The sequence below is a fragment of the Mobula birostris genome, chromosome 21 (genome assembly GCF_030028105.1).
Source record: "Mobula birostris isolate sMobBir1 chromosome 21, sMobBir1.hap1, whole genome shotgun sequence".
Lineage (NCBI taxonomy): Eukaryota > Metazoa > Chordata > Chondrichthyes > Myliobatiformes > Myliobatidae > Mobula > Mobula birostris.
Window position 1 is genome coordinate 54123311 of NC_092390.1, and position 24085 is coordinate 54147395.

The following is a 24085-nucleotide window of genomic DNA, read 5'->3' on the forward strand; positions in this document are numbered from 1 at the left end:
GGGGCACTATGCCACTTAATTGGGGCAAGAAAGCTGTTGCCCAACAGGTTCTAACTAGTGTCAGTCACGTGCATTGAGTAGCTGTTTGACTCTGTGCTGTGCTTAGAGCAAACAGTTTTTAAATAACTTCAGTTGTGTGCATTTGTGTTCAAAAGGCAGTGATTTTTGTCACTGATAGTTGATGAGAAATAAGCAGAAAGACAATTCAGAGCTGCTTTGCTCACTGCGGTTTCAAGCACACAGGCTTGGAGATGCCAGAAATAGCCAGGAGTGAAAATGAAATGATTTCACTGCTTCAACAAGTGGGGAATAATGAAGGTGTTGACAATTATCTTAAATGTTACAATGAAGATGAAGTCATCGACAGCATTGAATGAAGGTGGTCCATTATCTGCATTAGGTGTGTGCAATAATTTTGTTCATTTACAGTCGAAAGAACCCAAGGGTTCTGAACTTAAAGAAGGGTAACTTTGAAGGTATGAGACGTGAATTAGCTAAGATAGACTGGCAAATGACAAAGGATTGACGGTGGATGTGCAATGGCAAACATTTGAAGGTTGCATGGATGAACTACAACAATTGTTCATCCCAGTTTGGCAAAAGAATAAATCAAGGAAGGTAGTGCACCCGTGGCTGACAAGAGAAATTAGGGATAATATCAATTCCAAAGAAGAAGCATACAAATTAGCCAGTAAAAGTGGCTCACCTGAGGACTGGGAGAAATTCAGAGTTCAGCAGAGGAGGACAAAGGGCTTAATTAGGAAGGGGAAAAAAGATTATGAGAGAAAACTGGCAGGGAACATAAAAACTGACTGTAAAAGCTTTTATAGATATGTAAAAAGGAAAAGACTGGTAAAGACAAATGTAGGTGCCCTACAGACAGAAACAGGTGAATTGATTATGGGGAGCAAGGACATGGCAGACCAATTGAATAATTACTTTGGTTCTGTCTTCACTAAGGAGGACATAAATAACCTTCCAGAAATAGTAGGGGACAGAGGGTCCAGTGAGATGGAGGAACTGAGCGAAATACATGTTAGTAGGGAAGTGGTGTTAGGTAAATTGAAGGGATTGAAGGCAGATAAATCCCCAGGGCCAGATGGTCTCCATCCCAGAGTGCTTAAGGAAGTAGCCCAAGAAATAGTGGATGCATTAGTGATAATTTTTCAAAACTCGTTAGATTCTGGACTAGTTCCTGAGGATTGGAGGGTGGCTAATGTAACCCCATTTTTTAAAAAAGGAGGGAGAGAGAAACTGGGGAATTGTAGACCGGTTAGCCTGACGTCGGTGGTGAGGAAACTGCTGGAGTCAGTTATCAAAGATGTGATAACAGCACATTTGGAAAGCGGTGAAATCATCGGACAAAGTCAGCATGGATTTGTGAAAGGAAAATCATGTATGACGAATCTCATAGAATTTTTTGAGGATGTAACTAGTAGAGTGGATAGGGAAGAACCAGTGGATGTGGTATATTTGGATTTTCAAAAGGCTTTTGACAAGGTCCCACACAGGAGACTAGTGTGCAAACTTAAAGCACACGGTATTGGGGGTAAGGTATTGATGTGGATAGAGAATTGGTTAGCAGACAGGAAGCAAAGAGTGGGAATAAACGGGACCTTTTCAGAATGGCAGGCGGTGACTAGTGGGGTACCGCAAGGCTCAGTGCTGGGACCCCAGTTGTTTACAATATATAGTAATGACTTGGATGAGGGAATTAAATGCAGCATCTCCAAGTTTGCAGATGACACGAAGCTGGGTGGCAGTGTTAGCTGTGAGGAGGATGCTAAGAGGATGCAGAGTGATTTGGATAGGTTGGGTGAGTGGGCAAATTCATGGCAGATGCAATTTAATGTGGATAAGTGTGAAGTTATCCACTTTGGTGGCAAAAATAGGAAAACAGATTATTATCTGAATGGTGGCCGATTAGGAAAAGGGGAGGTGCAATGAGACCTGGGTGTCATTATACACCAGTCATTGAAAGCGGGCATGCAGGTACAGCAGGCGGTGAAAAAGGCGAATGGTATGCTGGCGTTTATAGCAAGAGGATTCGCGTACAGGAGCAGGGAGGTACTACTGCAGTTGTACAAGGCCTTGGTGAGACCACACCTGGAGTATTGGTGCAGTTTTGGTCCCCTAATCTGAGGAAAGACATCCTTGCCATAGAGGGAGTACAAAGAAGGTTCACCAGATTGATTCCTGGGATGGCAGGACTTTCATATGAAGAAAGACTGGATGAACTGGGCTTGTACTCGTTGGAATTTAGAAGATTGAGGGGGGGATCTGATTGGAACGTATAAAATCCTAAAGGGATTGGACAGGCTAGATGCAGGAAGATTGTTCCCGATGTTGGGGAAGTCCAGGACGAGGGGTCACAGTTTGAGGATAAAGGGGAAGCCTTTTAGGATTGAGATTAGGAAAAACTTCTTCACACAGAGAGTGGTGAATCTGTGGAATTCTCTGCCACAGGAAACAGTTGAGGCCAGTTCATTGGCTATATTTAAGAGGGAGTTAGATATGGCCCTTGTGGCTACGGGGATCAGGGGGTATGGAGGGAAGGCTGGTGCAGGGTTCTGAGTTGGATGATCAGCCATGATCATAATAAATGGCGGTGCAGACTCGAAGGGCCGAATGGCCTACTCCTGCACCTATTTTCTATGTTTCGATGTAAGCCAATGTGGATGAAGTCCTCCATCAATATGCATTAGGAACTAATACACAGGTTCCTAGTACTGCAGTAGTATTGATATATTTTTTTGTTCCGTATTTCATTTAAATATGTAATTTGCTACTCAGTTTGTTTTCTTTATACCTTTTTAACTATTTCCATGAAACCTCAGCTAATTGGGGCAGCCACTTAATGGAGCCAAAATGTACTGGTCCCAAAGTGTCCCAATTATCCGGAATCCACTGTATTTGATTCTCCATTATAAAATTTTACTCTCTCCTGTTTGAAAACATGGCTGCCCTAATTACTCTGATCAGTAACAGAATCCAAATTCTGTCAATACAGCAAATTAAGGAAATTTCTATCACTGTTGGAGTTATTCTTGGCAGTATTTATAGTTTTAAGGTATGGTGATGTTGAATACTGTAAGATGGACAGCTGGAATGTGAGCTCCTGAATTAAATGCCTCAGTCATGCAAAGTTTAGAGTGGAAATAAAGAGAAGGCTAACACAGCAACCTGGGCCCCTGTACCTCCTTCTGTAGTTGGATCCTCGACTTCCTAACCAGAAGACCACAGTCTCTGTGGATTGGTGATAACATATTCTCTTTGCTGACGATCAACACTGGCACACCTCAGGGGTGTGTGCTTAGCCCACTGCTCTACTCTCTATATACACATGACTGTGTGGCTAGGCATAGCTCAAACACCATCTACAAATTTGCTGATGATACAACCATTGTTGGTAGAATCTCAGGTGGTGACGAGAGGGCGTACAGGAGTGAGATATGCCAACTAGTGGAATGGTACCGCAGCAACAACCTGGCACTCAACGTCAGTAAGGCGAAAGAGCTAATTGTGGACTTCAGGAAGGGTAAGATGAGGGAACACGTACCAATCCTCATAGAGTGATCAGAAGTAGAGAGAGTAAGCACCTTCAAGTTCCTGGGTGTCAAGGTCTCTGAGGATCTAACCTGGTCCCAGCATATTGATGCAGTCATAAAGAAGGCAAGACAGCGGCTATACTTTATTAGGTGTTTGAAGCGATTTGTCATGTCAACAAATAGGCTCAAAAACTTCTATGGTTGCACCGTGGAGAGCATTCTGACAGGCTGCATCACTGTCTGGTATGGAGGGGCTACTGCACAGGACTGATAGAAGCTGCAGAAGGTTGTAAATCTCATCAGCTCCATCTTGGGTACTAGCCTACAAAGTACCCAGGACATCTTTTGGAAGCGGTGTCTCAGAAAGGCAGCGTCCATTATTAAGGACCTCCAGCATCCAGGGCATGCACTTTTCTCACTGTTACCATCAGGTAGGAGTTACAGAAGCCTGAAGCTACACACTCAGCGATTCAGGAACAGCTTCTTCTCCTCTGCTATCCAATTCCTAAATGGACTTTGAAGCTTTGGACACTACCTCACTGTTTTTAATATACAGTATTTCTGTGTTTGCACATTTTTTACATAATCTATTCAATATATATAATTGGTTTTAAAAACGCAAACAGATGCTGGAGATGCTGGAAATTCAAGCAACACACATCAAAGTTGCTGGTGAACGCAGCAGGCCAGGCAGCATCTCTAGGAAGAGGTACAGTCGACGTTTCAGGCCGAGACCCTTCGTCAACTGTACCTCTTCCTAGAGATGCTGCCTGGCCTGCTGTGTTCACCAGCAACCTTGATGTGTGTTGTTATATAATTGGTTTACTTGTTTATTATGTTTTACTTTATTTATTATTTTTTTCTCTCTACTTAGATTATGTATTGCATTGAACTGCTGCTGCTAAGTTAACAAATTTCAGGTCACGTGCTGGTGATAATAAACCTGATTCTGATTCTGATTAAAAAAGAAATATGCAGTTTTAATACATTACAATTAATTTTTTTGAGAGGAAACATTTAGAAATTTTAATATGCTTTGTTCAAGTGATTACAATCACATATTTAAATTAGGTAGATGCTTAAAGTAAATGTAAAAACATAAGTGTTAGTAACTGGGGAAAATGCATTTGAATAAACAGAAGCAGAGCAGGACATTAACCACCGTAGGAGTAATAGAACACAGAAACTTTGAAACCAAGTCTTACACAGTGAACAGTAGGGCACTGCGGTGTGTGGTAGAACAAAGGGATCTGGGAATAAGGGTCCATAATTTGTTAAAAATGGTGTCACAGGTAATAAGAAAGCTGTTGGAACATTGGCCTTCATAAATAAATGTATTGCGCACAGGAGATGGGATGTTCTGTTGAAGTTGTATAAGACATTGGTGAGGCCTAATTTGGAGTATTTTGTTTAGTTTTGGTCACCTACTTAAAGGAAAGATGTAAACAAGGTTGAAAGAGAACAGAGAAAATTTCCGAGAATGTTGCTGGATCTGGAGGACCTGAGTTATAAGGAAAGATTGAATAGATTAGGACTTTATTCCTTAGAATGTGGAAGATTGGGAGGAGATTTGATAGAGGTGTACAAAATTATGTCCGGTATAGATAGGGTAACTGCATGCAAGAAGGCTTTTTTCACTGAGGTTGGGTGGGACTACAACCAGAGGTCATAGATTAAGGGTGAAAGGTGAAAAGTTTAAGAAGAACATGAGGGAAAACTTCTTCACTCACGTTGTGAGAGTTTGGAATGAGCTGACAACACAAGTGGTGCACGCGAGATTGATTTCAACGTTTAAGCAAAGCTTAGATAGGTACATGGATGGTAGGGGTAGGGGTATGGAGGGCTATGGTTCTGGTGCAGGGTGATGGGAATAGGCAGCTTAAATGGTTTTGGCGTGGACTAGATGGGCCAATGGACTTACTTCTATTACTCTATGACTATCACCATCAGCACCAGCATCTGCCTACAATAGCAAGTATCACCACGGGAAAGTCACAAGCAGTATAGTCTCCAGAGATGATAACTGCTGCATCACTTACTCAGTCACCTTTCAGTCGATGTCAAAAAGACCAAGGAGATGATTATTAACTTTAGCTGGAGGAGACAGGAGGTTCATAAGGTTCATCAGGGAGGGATTAGAGGTAAAGAGGGCCAGCAACTTTAAATTCCTCAGTGTTATCATTTCAGAGGATCTGTTCTGGGACCAGCATGTAAATGCAGTTATGAAAAAAGTACAGCAACACCTCTACTTTCTTAGCAATTTGTGAAGATTTGGCATGTAATCAAAAAATATGACACTTCTATAGTTGTGTGTTGGAGAGTGTATTGACTGGTTGTATCATAGCCTGGTATGGAAACACCAGTGCCCTTCTATGGAAAGCTTACAAAAAGGAGTGGTTACAGCCCAATCTGTCACGGGTAAAGCCCTCCCCACTATTGAATACACAGCGTGCTGTCGCAAGAAAGCAGCATTTATCGTCAAGAAGTCCCACAAACCTTGCCATGCTCTCTTCACTGCTGCCATCAAGAAGAAGGTGCAGGAGCCTGAGGGCTCATACCATCAGATTCAGGAACAGTTATTACCTCTCAATCATCAGGCTCTTGAACCAGAGAGGATAACTTCACCCATCTTCATTCACCCCATCTCTGAACAGTTCCCATGAAATATGAACTCACTTTCAAGGACTTTTCATCTCATTGTCTTGATATTTATTGCTTAATTATTTATTATTATTATTTCTTTTTTTTCTCTTTTTTATCTGCATAGTTTGTTGCTTTTTTTGCACATTGCTTGTTGTTTATCCTGTTAGGTGCGGTCTTTCATTGATTCTATTGTCTTTCTTGACATGAAATTGCAAAAGTTCTTTGATAATAAATTAACTTTGAACTTTGAATCAATCCAAGTCTCAAATTTACAAGGCCATTATGCACCTTTGATAAAGTCATCACATTGTCTCCAATCAGCCTTGTTGACTAGTAGCACTATGCATGGCACACCTCTGTATATGAAATGGATTCCTCTATGGAGGTTAAAAATACAACCTGTTAAGTGAAACTTTGCTCACAAACAACGAAGTATCAATTGTTGCAAACTTTATGTGGGCCATCCATCTGAACTTTTGTTTTACACAGTTCTAATTTACTCCCTTTTGACTTAATTATTTTATAGATAAAAGCAAGAAATAATGCAGTCAATTCTGGTTAATTGCGCCATCAGTTAATCAGGGCAACTACTAAATTGAGACAATACTTAAAGATTAAAACTAAATGAAAAAATAGCTAGATTTCTTTTGTTTATTTGGGCTCACAATGCCACCTAATTAGGACAGGAAACTGTTGCCAAATGGGTTCTAACTAGTGTCAGTCATGTGCACTTGTGTAGCTGTTAGACACTACACTGTGCTTGGAGTGAACAGTTTTTAAGAAGTGTCAGTCGCATGTGTTTGCGTTCAAAAAACAGCCATTTTTGTCACTGATATTTGGTGAGAAATAAGCAGTAAGACAATTCAGAACTGTTTTACTCACTGCAGTTTCAAGCATTCAGGCTTGGAGATGCCAGAAATGGCATGAAGTGAAAGTGAAACAATTTCACCTTTTCAACAGGTTAGGAATTATGAAGATATTGACAATTGTCTTAAATGTTTCAATGAAAATAAAGATTTGGAGAATGCAGTCATCGACAGCATTGTATAAAGACAGTCCATTATCTGCACTAGGTGTTCATTTACAGTCAATCAAAAGAACACAGCACTTGAATCTATTAGGAACTAATATTTTTATGGTATTGTAGTGGTATTGGTGATCTAATTTGTTCTGTTTTTCATTTAAGTATATAAATTGTTCCTCAGTTAAACAGTAGTTTGTCTTTTTTATACCTTTTAACTATTTCCATGAAACTTTGGCTAAATGGGGCAGCTGCTTAATTAAGCCAAAATGCACCGGGCCTGATGTGTCCCAATTAACTGGAATCCACTGTGTTTATGAAACACAAGATCTAGTTGTACTCATTTCTCTTTTGCTCTTGTGAAATTACTTTACCTTCTTCACTTGATCCTCTAAACCCTAGTTTACAATTCTCTTCACAACCCTGTTTTTACTGTCGGCCAGCTGGTTGAAGTGGAGCCTGCGTTAATAGCGTAGTCTCTTTTAGTCTTGGTACTGATGCAGGTGTCCATGGAAATTGATTTATTTACCAACTTCACCCCTTTAACCACATTGTCAATATGCATTTCAAATGCGTAATATAGAAGTGCTTTTGTTTAGCACCATTCTCCCCATACGATTCAAATAGGATCTTTCCATTTATATAAGACATCCAGTTATGCTTATAAGAGGTGATGTCTCTTTATTGGACTACACAGTGATTTGTTATTTAATTAAAAGCTGTCAACCTAAGTCTCAAACCTGAGTATTTCCACAATTTTCTGTTTTTATTTCAGATTACCAGCATCTTCAGTTTTATTTCTTACAATGACCAAAATGTTTTTTTTATTTCTATAAATATGTGACAAAAATATGTTTTTAAATTTGACTTGTGGAAAAATCAGCCTAAATTATATCAACCTAGATGAGTAATAAGCTTTTACTCAGAGCTCATTGTACAAACATGGCGTTGGTTACTTGATCCACTCTGAGGTATACTTAATTATATTTACATGCATAAGGAATGCAGTGACTGATACTGTGGGTTCTCAGAGTGTGAAAATTTGAGTCATCTTTGAAGAAAGAGCTGCTTTTTCCGTGGAAAGGTTAAAAGGAAAGATTGTATTATATGAAAAGTTCATATATTTTACAAATTTCACGACACATGCTGATGATAATAAATCTGATTCTGATATATTTAATTATATTTTGTTTAAAATTAATGGCGAAATAGTATTAAATATACTTCATCACTACCACATTTTCATTAATATAAGAGTACAATAAGGTAATTACTTTCCAGCTGAGAACTAATGTTTCCTGAGTCTGTGAAATCGTGTAGTCATTCTATTTCTCCTAATTAGTTTCTCAATTTCATCACAGTATTAATTGCATTCAGGAAGCCTACAAGCAGTTAATCCAGCTTCTATTAATATGTAGAGATCATCTGAACATCTAGATATTTCGATAGGATTAGGAATGTGACTCCTTTAGACAGATTTGCCACTGAATAAGATTATAACTGATGTAAATTTATTTCCCCTCTTGATCACCATATCATTTAATTCAGTTAGTATTCAAATATCTATGGAATATACTCAGTGATGATTATCCAGATTCCTCTGGAGAGAATTCCAAAGATTTTCAACTCTCTAAGGGAGAATCTTTCTTCATCTCAGCTCTAAGGTGAGGCAAGGGAATTTCTTACTGTAAGACATTTTACAATTCCCTATTCCTTTGACTTCTCTTTATCTCTTTTCCAGACTCCTTGTATTTTCCTTACAGATTAATTTCCCAGTTAGCTTTGTAGAATCATCAAACATGAATGTATTATACTCGCAGTTAAGTAGATTGTAAATGATGTAAATCCCAGGACTGAGTGCCTTGATAAAGTATTCAGCACCCACAAATATTTTTACATTTTACTGTCTCATTTTCTAAATTTAAAATATGTTGAAGTAGGATTTTTTGAGCTTATCTACAAAACATTGTGCATCATGTCAATTCAAAAGAAAAATTCAGAAACCTGTCAACAATTTACTAAAAATTGGAAAACAAAATTGTGAGGCTGAGAAAGTATTCAGCCTCCTTGTAATTACAATGTTAACTTTCCTACATTACGAACTCACCCAATTTGTTGATGTAGAAAATTGGAGGATTACCTGTTTTCAATGAATTCATAAGAATAAATACTTCCTCTCTCTGTAAGGTCCAATAGTATGGTAGATTTTTAACAGACCAAACCAAAATGAAGTTGAAAAAGCGTTCAAGTCAAGTCCGGGAAATGACAATAGAGAAGCTCAAATCTAGGGAAGGGTACAAGGCCATTTTAAAAGCATTGAACATACCTCGGAGCTCAGTGCAGTCCATCATGAAAAAGTGGAAGAATGTGAAACCACAGAAACACTGTCTAAGTCAGGCCGTCTCTCTAAGCTTAATCACTGGAGAAAAATTGCACTTGTAAGAGAGGCTACTATGACGCCAACAGTTGATCTGAGTGAGCAGCAGAAGACAGTGGCTACAAATGGAGATGAAGTTCATGGCTCCACAATATCCAAGGCTTTGTACAAAAAGGGTATTTAAGCAAGAGTGACAAGGAAGAAGCTTGGCTTAAAAAAAAGCATGTACTTGCCCACAAAGACTTTGCAAAGTGTTACTTAGAAGATATTGTAAAGATGTGGAAGAAGCTCTTGTGATCAGATGAGACTAAAGTGGAATCTTTTTGGCCTCAACACCCTAAAAGGTACATGTGGCGTAAATCTACTACTGCACATCTGCTAGATAACACCATTCCTACTGTAAAGTATGCTATGAAGGTAGCATCATGTAATGGGGATGCTTTTCAGCAACGTGGACTGGAAATCTGGTCAAGATTGATGGAAAGATAAATGCTGTAAATACAGTGAGATCCCAGATAAAAACCTGCTAGCCTCTGCCAGAAAACTTAAACTATATATATATAATATGTGTGTGTGTAATTTTTTTTTCTCTCACCCCTTATGGGTGGCGTGTATATGTATTTTTCTCTCAGCCTCAGGTCCTCTGCCAGAGGCCTGGGAGCTTGAAGTTTGGTGTAGTATCCTTGCTGTTCTGAGCAGTGCACTCTTCTGCACCAAGATCTCAGATGTTGTTCCAGGGTTTTGTTGGAGCTTTTCTCCCAGTCCAGGTGTCACAGTTCCAAGTGCTCCTATCACCACCGGGATTACTCTGGCTTTAACTTTCCACATCCTTTCTATCTACTTTCAAGGTCTGGTATTTCTCTAGCTTCTCATACTCTTTCTTCCTGATGTTACTGTCATTCGGGATTGCCACATCTATTACTATTGCTTTCTTCTGTTCCTTGTCCAGTATTACTATGTCTGTTTGGTTGACCACTACCTGCTTATCAGTCTGTATTTGGAGTCCCACAGGATCTTAGCTCTGTCATTTTCCACTAACTTCTTGGGTGATTCCTATTTGGATTTGGGAGTGTCCAATCCTTACTCAGCGCTGAAATTCCTGTGCACAATTTCTGCTACTTGGTTGTGCCATTCAGTGTATGCTGTCTCTGCCTGCATCTTGCACCCTGCTACTATATGCTGGATGATTTTAGCAGATTTCTTACACAGTCTGTATCTTGGGTCTTGTCTGGTGTGATAGGCCCCTGCTTCTATTGTTCTTGTGCTCAGCACCTGTTCTTGTGCAGCCATGAGCAGCACCTCTGTGCTGTCCCTCAGCCCTGCCATTTCCAGCCATTGGTAGGATTTTCTTATGCCAGCCACATCTGATGTCTGGGGATGGTACATCCCATGCAGTGGCTTGTCTTGCCACGGCCTCTGATCCTCTGGCTCTGCTTCACCCACTTCCATTTCCATGTCCCCTGCTTGCTGGTGGAGGTATTCTCCTAGCAGGTCATCCTTTGGGGCCATCTTCCTGATATACTCATGAGTGTTTCACATTTCTTCCAGGACTGTGGCTTTGATACTTCCAAGTCCCCATCCTTCTGTATTCTGGCGGGTATACATTTGCTCGACAGGTGGAATCCTCCATGTATTGTTAGTAGTTTCCTGGTCTCGATGCCAGCTGCTTCCAGTTTGCTCCTTGGCCAGCTGCAATAGGGTGACTGGTAGGGTGAATCTGTTGATGGCTCTAATCTTGTTCTTCCCATTCAGCTGGCTTTTTAGGAGCTGTCTCACTCTTTGGAGGTATTTAGATGTTGCAGCCTTCCTTGAGTTCTCATCGTTATTTCCATGCACCTGCAGGATCCCCAGGTATTTGTAGCTGTCCTGTATATCTGTTATGTGGCCTTCAGGTAACTCGACTCCTTGAGTCTTGATGAGTTTGCCTCTTTTCACCACCAGCCAGCTGCACTTTTCCAGTCCAATGATAACCTATTGTCCCTGCCGTACACTCGTATCAGGCGGATTCGTCTCTTTTGTTTCTGGCATACAGCTTGATTCCATCCATGTACAGGAGGTGGCTGATGGTCACTCCACTCTTGAACCTGTACCCAGATCCACTCTTTGAGATGGTCTGGCTGAGGGGCTTCGAGCCTATACAGAACAGCAATGGGGATAGTGCATCACCCTGGTATATTTTGCATCTGATTGTCACTTGTGCTATTTGCGTTAACTTCTTGCATTGTCCTCTAACAGCCCATTGAGTTTTTGATAAAGGTCCTTAGTTGACCTTGTACAGAGACGGGCATTCCAGGATCCCTGTGTGAAGCATTGAGTTGTGTGCTTTCTGGTAGTCGATCGGGGCTGTATATGTATAAGTAGTGCAAAAAGAGAAAAAAAAATAGGGAAGTAGTGTACATCAGTTCATTGTTCATTCAGAAATCTCCTAACTCCATGAGTCATTTAATGTAATAATGTTCATGTCATATCAAATAACCTTTGGAAATTCAAATAAACTCTTGCCACGGTTTGCCTCATATCTGTACTCATAGTTACAACTTCAGAAAACTCTTATTAAATTTGTTAAACACAGTCTACATGGAATGTTGTTGATTCTCCTTTTATATTATGATTTTCTATGTTACCATAGTCTGAATCTTTTTCCTGACAACTGGTGTAAGACTAACTGCCTACAATTTCCCAACTGCCTCTTTTTTTTAACATTAGGCATTTACATGTGCTACCATCTACACAAAATACTCTGCAGATGCTGGGATCAAAGCAACAGTCACAACACGCTGGAGGAACTCAGCAGGTCGGGCAGCATCCGTGGAAACGATGAGTCGATGTTTCGGCTGGAACCCTTCGTCAGGACTGTAGGGGGAAGGGGCAGAGGCCCTATAAAGAAGATGGGGGAGGGTGGGAAGGAGAAGGCTGGTAGGTTCCAGGTGAAAAACCAGTAAGAGGAAAGACAAAGGGGTGGGGGAAGGGAGGCAGGGAGGTGATAGGCTGGAAAGGTGAAGAAGGAATAGGGGAAACTCAGGTTGGAGGAGCAACACCTCATATACTGTCTAGGTAGTCTCTAGCCCCTTGGTATGAATATAGAATTCTCCAACTTCTGGTAATTCCCTCCCCCTTCCTGCCTCTATCCCTATTTCACTCTGCCCCCCTCCCCCAGCTGCCTATCACCTCCCTCATGGTTCTGCCTCCTTCTACTACCCATTGTGTTTTCCCTATTCCTTCTTCACCTTTCCTGCCTATCACTTCCCTGCTTCCCCTCCCCCACCCCTTTATCTTTCCCCTTACCGGTTTTTCACCTGGAACCTACCAGCCTTCTCCTTCCCACCCTCCCCCCACCTTCTTTACAGGGCCTCTGCCCCTTCCCTCTACAGTCCTGACGAAGGGTTCCGGCCCGAAATGTCGACCGCTCTTTTCCACGGATGCTGCCCGACCTGCTGAGTTCCTCCAGCGTGTTGTGAGTGTGCTACCATCTAATTTGCTGAAACTGCTTCACAATTGAGGGAATTGAGGGCTGCATGCATTTCTTCAGCCTCCTTTTGTAGTACGCTATAATGGTGACTGTTGGGTCCAATGGATTTTTCTCCTTTGTTAATAACTCCTTAAGTAATTACTTTTGTGGTGATCGCTTGAGGACAAACTAAAAGTCACTGCGAGGCTGAGTGAGGGAATATCGCACTGTATGATGTGCTTCCAACCAACTGAATTCCAAGTCAAAAAGTACGTTTAATCCTTTATTACAAACCAACAATAAAATCATTTGACTCTTCTGTAACTCATGTAAAACAAAAACGAGCGAGACGACTGTAACTGGATCAAATTCAAACAAAAATGAGCGTAATTGAATCAAAAACAAGGACGAGCAGTCAAAGACGTGCGTAATTGAATCAATTTCAAACATGTACGAGCAATTTTATTGTTGGTTTGTAATGAAAGATTAAACGTACCTTTTCGTCTTGGAAGTCAGTTAGTTGGAAGCACATTGTACAGTGCGATACTCCCTCATTTAACCTCTCAGTGACTTTTAGTCTGTCAACAAAAAATATGCACTCACTACTGTATGCTGCCAAGCAGGTCAACGGGTGAGTACATTGATTTATTTCTACTGCCACCCAGTGCTGCATGCTACACAAACCCATGTGACAAACTACCTTAACCCAGAGTGAGGGTGCACAACACAAATACACTACAGACAGACAATAAGTACATGGCTCCTGCAACTTTATTCTATTTTTCCATGCTTAGGTATACTTATGTCAAATATAATGAATTATATTTACCTTAAGACAGAGGATTGGGAGGTCTTTAAAACCTTACAAAAGGAAACCGAGAAGGTCATTAAGAGAGAAAAGATTAACTATGAAAGGAAACTAGCAAATAATATCGAAGAGGATACTAAAAGCTTTTTCAAGTATATAAAGAGTAAAAGACAGGTGAGAGTAGATATAGGACCGATAGAAAATGATACTGGAGAAATTGTAATGGGAGATGAGGAGATGGTAGAGGAACTGAACAAGTATTTTGCATCAGTCTTCACTGAGGAAGACAGCAGGATACCGGACACTCAAGGGTGGCAGGGAAGAGAAGTGTGCGCGGTCACAATTACGACAGAGAAAGTACTCAGGAAGCTGAATAGGCTAAAGGTCGATAAATCTCCTGGACCAGATGGAATGCACCCTCGTGTTCTGAAGGAAGTAGCTGTGGAGATTGCGGAGGCATTATCGATGATCTTTCAAAAGTCGATAGATTCTGGCATGATTCCGGAGGACTGGAAGATTGCAAATGTCACTCCGCTATTTAAGAAGCGGGCAAGGAAGCAAAAAGGAAATTATAGATCTGTTAGCTTGACGTCGGTGGTTGGGAAGTTGTTGGAGTCGATTGTCAGGGATAAGATTATGGAGTAGCTGGAGGCATATGACAAGATAGGCAGAACTCAGCATGGATTCCTTAAAGGAAAATCCTGCCTGACAAACCTATTACAATTTTTTGAGGAAATTACCAGTAGGCTAGACAAGGGAGATGCAGTGGATGTTGTATATTTGGATTTTCAGAAGGCCTTTGACAAGGTGCCACACATGAGGCTGCTTAACAAGATAAGAGCCCATGGAATTACAGGAAAGTTACACACGTGGATAGAGTGTTGGCTGATTGGCAGGAAACAGAGAGTGGGAATAAAGGGATCCTATTCTGGTTGGCTGCCAGTTACCAGTGGTGTTCCACAGGGATCAGTGTTGGGGCTGCTTCTTTTTTACATTGTACATGAACGATTTGGATTATGGCATAGATGGCTTTGTGGCTAAGTTTGCTGACGATACGAAGATAGGTGGAGGGGCCGGTAGTGCTGAGGAAATGGAGAGTCTGCAGAGAGACTTGGATAGATTGGAAGAATGGGCAGAGAAGTGGCAAATGAAGTACAATGTTGGAAAGTTTGTGGTTATGCACTTTGGCAGAAAAAATAAATGGGCAGACTATTATTTAAATGGGGAAAGAATTCAAAGTTCTGAGATGCAACGGGACTTGGGAGTCCTCGTACAGGATTCCCTTAAAGTTAACCTCCAGGTTGAGTCGGTAGTGAAGAAGGCAAATGCAATGTTGGCATTCGTTTCTAGGGGAATAGAGTATAGGAGCAGGGATGTGATGTTGAGGCTCTATAAGGCGCTGGTGAGACCTCACTTGGAGTACTGTGGGCAGTTTTGGTCTCCTTATTTAAGAAAGGATGTGCTGACGTTGGAGAGGATACAGAGAAGATTCACTAGAATGATTCCGGGAATGAGAGGGTTAACATATGAGGAATGTTTGTCCGCTCTTGGACTGTATTCCTTGGAGTTTAGAAGAATGAGGGGAGACCTCATAGAAACATTTCGAATGTTAAAAGGCATGGACAGAGTGGATGTGGCAAAGTTGTTTCCCATGATGGGGGAATCTAGTACGAGAGGGCATGACTTCAGGATTGAAGGGCGCCCTTTCAGAACAGAAATGCGAAAAAATTTTTTAGTCAGAGGGTGGTGAATCTATGGAATTCGTTGCCACGGGCAGCAGTGGAGGCCAAGTCATTGGGTGTCTTTAAGGCAGAGATTGATAGGTATCTGAGTAGCCAGGGCATCAAAGGTTATGGTGAGAAGGCGGGGCAGTGGGACTAAATAGGATAAAATGGATCAGCTCATGATAAAATGGTGGAGCAGACTCGATGGGCCGAATGGCCTACTTCTGCTCCTTTGTCTTATGGTCTTATGGAATGAGATGTTTAATCCTTTAGCCATTACTTCCTGATATACTGTAACTTTAGCTTCTGCCTCCATGGGAAACGTGTTTATTAGAGCAGCCCTTTTTTTACATATTTATAGAAGTTTCTATTTTGGTTTTATTTCACGGAAGTTTGCCTTCGTATTCTATCTTCTGTATTAATTTTTTTGAGGATGTGATTCTAAAACTCGAAATCCTCGGGCTTATAACTCTCCTTGAGAGCATTGGAAACGTTTTATTTTAATCTAATATGTGTTAATCAGGTTACAGATGCATCAATTTTCCCAAGGGATTTTTTTCTAATACTCCATCTGAGTGTACATTTTTTTCATGTTGCAGTTGCTTATTGACTGGAAAAATCTTTTAATCTAATTTTCCAGCCCATTTTAGTCAATTCAGCTCTATATCCATGGTTCAGGACTAATTTAAGGCTGAATCGTATTTCCCTTGCACATAAATATTTGTAATGTTACAGCCCTTTTTATGTTAAGGATATCTTAGTTACACTAATTAGCCCTGTCAAGTTGCACAATATTCACCCTCCAAACAATTTTTGCCAATTTGATTTGTCCAATCAGTAGGAAAATAGTCTCAACCAATAATTCATGATATTTGTTAATATTTTCTAATTAATACATCAGTAATACCTCTCTTACTGTGGTTAGAGTGTGAAGTGAGGAAGGAGCTGTAAACCACTCGATAGTATTTGTTTCTGTTATTTTTTGTTTCCACTCACATTGGTGATGCTTACTATTCTTTTGGACCAAGGTCATTCTTTCATTTTAATCCCTTATTATTAGAGCTGCCTCATCTTTTCTCTTTTCAGCTTATCTATCCTTTCTGAATATATTGTATTCCTGTTTTTGGTTACTAAACGAACGTACTACACTGATGGTTATTAGATCAATTTGATTATTTTATTGGCTTTGAGCATTTTAGCAATTTGCCATTTAAACTATTCTGGTTATTCAAATGGTAACTGGAGATGAGGAAGAATTTCTTTAGCCAGAGAGTGGTGAATCAGTGGAATCCATATCCACAAGTGGTTGTAGAGGTCAAGTCATTGGGTGTATTTAAGGTGGAGGTTGACAGAATCTTGATTAGTCAGGGCATGAAGGGATATAGGGAGAAGGCAAGAGCAGACATCCCGTATCGATAGCGGCTCCCTGATGCCTGCAGATTATATACAATATCCCGGAAATTGATTTTTTTGGAGAGGGAGAGGGAAAAAAAGGAAGAAAGAAAATGAATGAATCCTGATTGATCTCTCTTTGTGTTAAGTAGACCTATCAGTTTTCTCTGTGGGTGGGCTTTACAGTTGACCTCTCTCTCTCTTCCATATTCCATCAGTTCAGTTACTGCCTTCTGTAATGACGCTGAAATCATCCGGACAACCATCGGTGATGAAGTACAAAAGCCTGGCGAAGAAATTCCCAAGGCTGGCAGTGACAACCTGACTACGTGAGGCTGTCCTATACGGGCAGAGCGCATTGGCGTCTTAAAGGGGATTAGAGCAGGGTTTAAATTGGAGTGAAATTCGAAAATCGTCCGCTAAGACATCTTTAAAAACGCACTCGTAGCAAGCAAATTTTTTGGGTTTTTTTTGCTGAAACACTTCCACTTACAGGTACGTCGAAGCCCACGATGGGCTGGGTTTAAGCGCAGCTGTTTTCAGAAGAAAACCCGATTTTAGTAAATACCTAGCCCCCTCCGAGGTCTCGTCATTAGGACAGCGAACTGTTTACCTGTGCTGCGCACTTTATATGCATTTTGAATTACACTTAATTAAATAATATGGTAATATATTGTTTTATGTGGTGTGCATGATATATATATTGTGGCTACACCGTGGTCCGGACAGGGGTTGTTTTGTTTGTGGACAATCAGCCAGATGACAATAAAGTTGAACTTGAAGATACAGAACTTCTAAATCACTCATTTAAAGTCCCCCATTTCGATGTAAAAAAGTAAGTTCTGATCCCGACTATCGCAGGCAATGTGTGTGTGTGCGCATGTGTGTGTGACTATGGACGTATATGCAATGGGACGTTAAGCGGCGCACACCTGTAATAAGGATACACCTTTTGCTTTTATTTCTTTTAGGGACCATAACATATCAGGGAGGCTAAGCACAGGGAAGGCTGCTCAAGTATTTCACAGTTCTTTTCAGCAGAAAACCAAAGTCTGACAGAAAAGGTCACTAGAGCTGAGGTGTACTTTACATCTTTTATCGTTGAGTATAACCTGCCATTCCAGGTGTGTAAGCACACAGGCAAGCTATTCAGGAAAATGTTTCCTGATTCAGAAATAGCAAAAAACTATGCCTGCTCATCAACCAAGACAGCAGCTATTGTGAACACGGCACATTAAGACAGAATTCAGAAGTCAGCTGTCTCACAAAACACTTGTGAATCTGATGTCTTGCAAAATTAACAAATTCATTGACACAGACTGCTTTGAGGTTGAGACTTCCGGTTGAGACCTCCCTGAAATGAGTTTTTGCAGGGTGGGATGTCTGCAAGAGATTAGGGCTGAGAGGGAGAATGGATCAGCCATGATGAATGGCAAAGCAGACTTGATGAGCCAAATGGCCTAATTCTCCTCCTATACCTTATGGTCTTTTGGTAACCTTGTTTTCATAGTAGTGACCTGACCCTTTTTTAAACCTTCACCTATAACCTTCACCTTCCTTGTAAAGATTAAACCCTTAGCTAAAGCCTGAATTCACTATCACTACTATAGTGATAGCTTATTTTAAACTGACTCTGCCCTGACTTTCCTCTTGATTGGCTCCTATGTGCTGTGAAGTAAAACCTCGATTCTACTGTTTGAGCTGTGCTTTCTTTTTTTTTTAAATTTTATTTTTATTTGCATAAGGAATTCACAAATATCATGTACTTTTTTCACACATATAACCTTTTCCATTTTTTTATATGTATAAAACTACAATTATTTATACATTCTTAAGTACACATTGAGATGATATAAAAGGAAAATAAACATTTAAAAAGATAATTATGTACTGTGGTAAATCTAACCTATTAGGCTAAGTAATGGAATTAGTTGTTAAGAAAAATGGTAATAATAGTTTCCATATAACCCTTCTGGACCATTTCCACTGGTCCAAAATGTATATAAGCCTATGTATCAACCATTGTAGGTGTTTATATCCTAATTTGTTCATGCTTGCTCCTGCCCGCAGACATAATTATCCAATTCCTGTGTACTTATTTACTTAATTTTTTCATTTTTTTATCCCTTTCCCAAATCTTTCCCTTTACTTGTGTTAATTCTCTATTTTCCAAAAGAAAACAAAAAAAAACATTTAGACTAGGGGTGCTTATGTTAGCAATATTACTGTGTTGATGAGAAGAGCAGTATAAATCATTAGGAGAGTCATCTAAAGTCTGCTGGCATTGGGGTTATATATTCAATCCATTTATTCCAGATGATCTATTCAGCTCCATACCAAGGAACAATCAAAACATAACTACTCTTGATGTTCTTCTTTTAACTTCATTCGCAGCTCCCCAAACTCTCAGCAGAACGTAACTGCTAATTCTCCACTTCCTATATAGAACAAGACAACTTGGCTCTTCTTTCTCGCAGCCCCAGATTCTCTAGACACAGCCCTTCCCATTATGGCAACATAGAGCATCCTGTCCCACCCTTTGCTGAAGCTTGTACCCATGTTCCGACAATATCACATGCTCACAACTTTACCTGGCATCCATTGGGCAAAGGATAAAGGATGAAGTTCCTCCATTGCTAAATAATGGCCTAATGTGGTCAGACTTTCTTTCAAGCTACTGCCTAAGACAAATGGTGGGACTGCTTTTGGGATCAAAATGTGCATATTCTTTTCTCTGCCCCTGATTATTGTGTTCAGGATTAAGTAGTAAATTTCAGAATGAAGTAGTAAGTTATATTCAATGTTGGTATAGCAGGTGATGTCAGAGAGTGGCAGTAGATGGTTTCCTCTCTGACTGGAGGCCTGTGACTAGTGGTGTACCGCAGGCAACATTGCTGAGTCGATTGTTGTTTATCATCTATATTACTGATTTGGATGATAATGTGGCAAACTAGATCAGCAAATTTGCAGATGACAACCAGATTGGGAGTGAGAAAGGCTACCAAAGCTTTCAGCAGGATCTGGCACATACTAGATGGACTTCTTGAAGATGCCCTTAATGTTGAGGAGACTAGTGCCCCTGATGCAGCTGTCTGAGTTTACATCTTCCTTCAGCTTTTTTTCTGATCCTGTGCTTCCATGCCAGTTGGTGATACAATCAATTAGGGTGCTGTCCACGGAACATGTGTAGGAATTTTTGGAAGCCTTTGGTGACATATCAAGTCTCCCCATACTCCTCATGAAATTTAGCCACCATTGTGCTTTCTTTGCAGTTGCATCAATATGTTGGGACCTGGATAGATCTTCAGAGATGTTGTCACCCAGGAATTTGAAACTGCTCACCTTTTCCACTCATCACACAAATTTATTTAGTTACCCTTGGAGCTGCAAGGCCCATTCTTGATTCTTTTAAAAATTTATTTGAAGAAAATACTGTGTTCATTTTTAGGCATGTTTATTCAGTGAATATATTGTCACTGTGAACTCTGCTGAGTCTTTCACACATTCCACTATTGGAAAGCCTTATTACATGAAAGCTTCAATCACAGTTTATCATACCTTATCATCCAGATAGACAAACTGCATGCCATTACATGCTAAGTGAACTAGAATCAACAACTTACACATTGGTGAATAGGTTCGATGTTAGTAAGTATCTATAGCTACTTTTTTTAAGTATATGGATTCTGATTATAGCATTTGCTTTGTTTTTCTTTAGTGTACTTTTATTAACTGTAGCAGGTTAACAAATTATTGCATTAATGAGGCTACTTTTTTTTTAAGTTTTAGCAATACGGTGTAGAGTAGACCCTTTTGGCCCTTTGAGCTATGCCGTCCCAGCAACCCCCGACAAACCCCATTAACCTTAACCCAATGACAAGACAATTTACAATGACCAATTAACCTTCCTACTATGCCTTTGGACTGTGGAAGAACCTGGAGGACCCAGAGAAAACCCATGCATTCCACGGGGAAGACGTACAGAGTCTGCTTATAGAATGATGTTGAGAAACAGTCCTTCCAACCCACTGAGTCCAACTATCAAGCATCCATTTACATTAACCCTACATTAATCTCACTTTTTATTCTTCCCACATTCTTATGAATATCCTGGTCAGCACAGACATTGTGGGCTGAAGGGCTGGTTCCCATGTTGTACTGTATGTTTAATTTTCCCCATATTCCTTTACTTAGGGACAAATTACAGTGTCCAATTAACATACTAATCCACATATCTTTTAGGATGTACAAGGAAACCCAAACCTTCACAGGGAGAACATGCAAACTCGACACATCCAGCAGCCGAGGTCAGGATTAACCCCAATCTCTAGTACTGTGAAGTGATGGTTTAACTGGTTGTGCTACTGTGCCTATATGTAACGTCAAGCCTGCTCCTTTCCCCTCACTTTTTTGAATTGTTTTCTCTGAGATATTCAGCCCTATTTTGAACAATACAATTGAATTGGATTTTGGATCCTTCATGATTTTAATTACCTCTGTTAAACCTTCACTTCCCCAATCTGTAAATGTTTTTGGACCCTGTTGCACCTTCCACACTCTCATCAATGCCTTCATATTTTTCCTAAAGCGTAGCTTCCAGAACTAGTCACAGTACTTCCATGTTACAACTCTTTTTTTAATATAAAGTTTATCAGGACTTTTTTTTCATGTATGCAACGTCTTTATGAAGGCTAGGATTCAATCTTAATTTTTGAAAGTTTCTTAATTCCTGTGCCACATAGAAATAGAACAGCAATTATTGAACAATTGACATATCTAAACAAATCGCTCTGTTCATCTTTAACAGGTTTTTGCAACTAATAAGCAGTTGTAGAGCACATACTGTATAACCATTCAACATCAGTAAAACCAAAGAACTTTTTAAAATCACTTTCAAGGACTCTTCACAAATCATGCTCTCAGTATTATTTGTACTTACACAGTTTGTCTTCTTTTGCAGTTTGGCTTTGGCCAGTCTTTGAATGGTTATACATAGTTTTTTGTAAAATTCTATGGTATTTTTTCATATAAATGTCTACAAGGAAATGAAGTACGGTAATATATACTGTGTGTATTTTAATGATAAATTTAGTTTGAACTTTTATATCTCTCTGTTCTTATACTATGTAACAAATTGTGTCTTCTAGTTTATATTGACTTTTATTCTTCCTATCAAAATCTAACATCTCATTTCTCAGCAATAAAATTTGTCTAACATCCAATCATTCATCACACCAGCCTTTCTACACTACCCTCCTCATATTTCAGTACACTCCTCCTTACACTTGTAAGTTTTATGTCATCTGCATATTTTTGAAATTGTGTCCTGTATATGCAAGTCATTAATATATAGTATATTCATTTCAGTATGCATGAAGTTGCATGATTGTTGCAAGAAAAATGTGGAAACTAATCGTTTTAACTTTTATTTTCATAGCATCTTTTTGAATGGACTTATAACCAAGTGCTTTGCTGAACATTTCTTTTGGTCTCAATGATGAGTTCCTGTGAAATGCCTTGATGAAAAGAGAAACCAAATGTGAGTTGCAAATTAATTTTCAGGAGATTTTAATTGCTTAAAATGTTTGCCCAAATGACTAGTTATGTTGGTTCAATTGAAAGTACATTTATTATCAATGTATTTATACAGAATACAACTCTTGAGGTTCATCCTCCTTTATTTTTGCTTTTTGGTACAGTACCAATTATTTAAACTTTTACATAGAAATATTTCCTATAGATGGCTAATACTTACACCTAAAAACTGCCTGTCTCAGGTGAAAAATTTGTTCGAACTTTGGGTGTAGTAAATTCTGAATTTCAATCGGAATGCTTGAAGTTGTAGTTAATTGATTCTACTATGTTGTTGAGATATAACCAAGCCATGAGTTACAACGTCAGAGGAACAACATAAAATATTTAAGGAATACTAAACAAACTAACTCTTCATAAATAGAAATTACATATAAAGTGATGGGTTTTCTTTTTCCAAGAGAGTGGATTCACTAAACTTACATTCTGAATGCAACACTGATTCAACAACTCCTCTTCACTTTAGAGGTGGGTGCTATCAGCTGAACCATACAGAATAGCATCTTTGCAGATCAGTGTGAACAGGATACAGAATTTCAGAATTGAATCAGTAGCAAAGGCAGCTACCTGATCTGCCTAAGAGCATAATAGCAGTTCTGAAAAACTTCATTCTGGGCAAGGGTAAGCAGTGTGTTAAGAGCCAAATGTTTGTTAAGAAAAGAAAGAAAAACAACTACTAAATACATCACCCTTGCTAGAATGATGGAGCACATGCGCTGATTGGCCTAATTCTGTTTCTATCTCTTATGGCCTAACTCAATAGATCAAGCAGCATCTGTGCTAAGTGATGTTTGACCTATTGGGTTGAGACTCTACATCTGGACTGAGGCTTTAGAGGAAAGATAGCCAATAGGCAAGAGGAAGGAGTAAGATGGACTGGTAAGTGATAGGTGGGCAAATTAAATCAAGTAGTGGAGGAGGAGACAGACTAATGGTTGATAGGTGAGGACAGATAGGGAAAAAGATGGGCAGATAATGGACGAGGGGGTGAGAAGGGCGAGACAGAGACTGTAAGCTGATAAGAGAACCAGATGAGGGAGGGATAAAGGATAAATGGAAGGAAATCGCAGGTAGGGTAATAAAGAAAGATTAGGCCAAGGAAGAAGAAGCCCAACTGGATATGTTTGTGGGAGATGCATAAATGGAACAAGCTGGGGAAGAGTAACAAATCTTGGTCACATTTGGTAAGGGGGAATGAAAAAGAAGAACAAACCGAGAGAGAGCTTAGGTTTTCTCTAGGAGTGGGAAAGGAACATAGTACGATAATTGAAACTGGAAAACTCAACCTACATACCATCGGGTTTTTGGCTACTCAAGTGGAATATGAGGTGTTATTTCTCTAGTTTGCATTTTCCTCACTGTGGCAATAGAAAAGACCAAGGACAAGCAAATCAGTGTGGGAATGGGAAGGAAGTGGTGTGTCTTCTCCACATCTTTTCCAATGCAATCAGGTCCTTTCTGTAGTGTCCCAAACAGAACTCTACATACTACTTGAGTTGGGTCTATCCAATGTTTTACTAAGTTGTAACCTG

At 39.9% G+C, this 24085-nt stretch overlaps 1 protein-coding gene across 1 annotated transcript in view; it reads left to right on the forward strand.

Annotated features, from left to right (window-relative positions):
- Nucleotides 1-24085, forward strand: part of LOC140185804 (fibroblast growth factor receptor 2-like) — a 191566-nt gene that overhangs the window by 6299 nt on the left and 161182 nt on the right. The window contains exon 2 of the mRNA XM_072239510.1: nucleotides 22399-22500. The gene's annotated coding sequence lies outside the window, so the exon portion shown is untranslated. The remainder of the gene's footprint in view (nucleotides 1-22398; nucleotides 22501-24085) is intronic.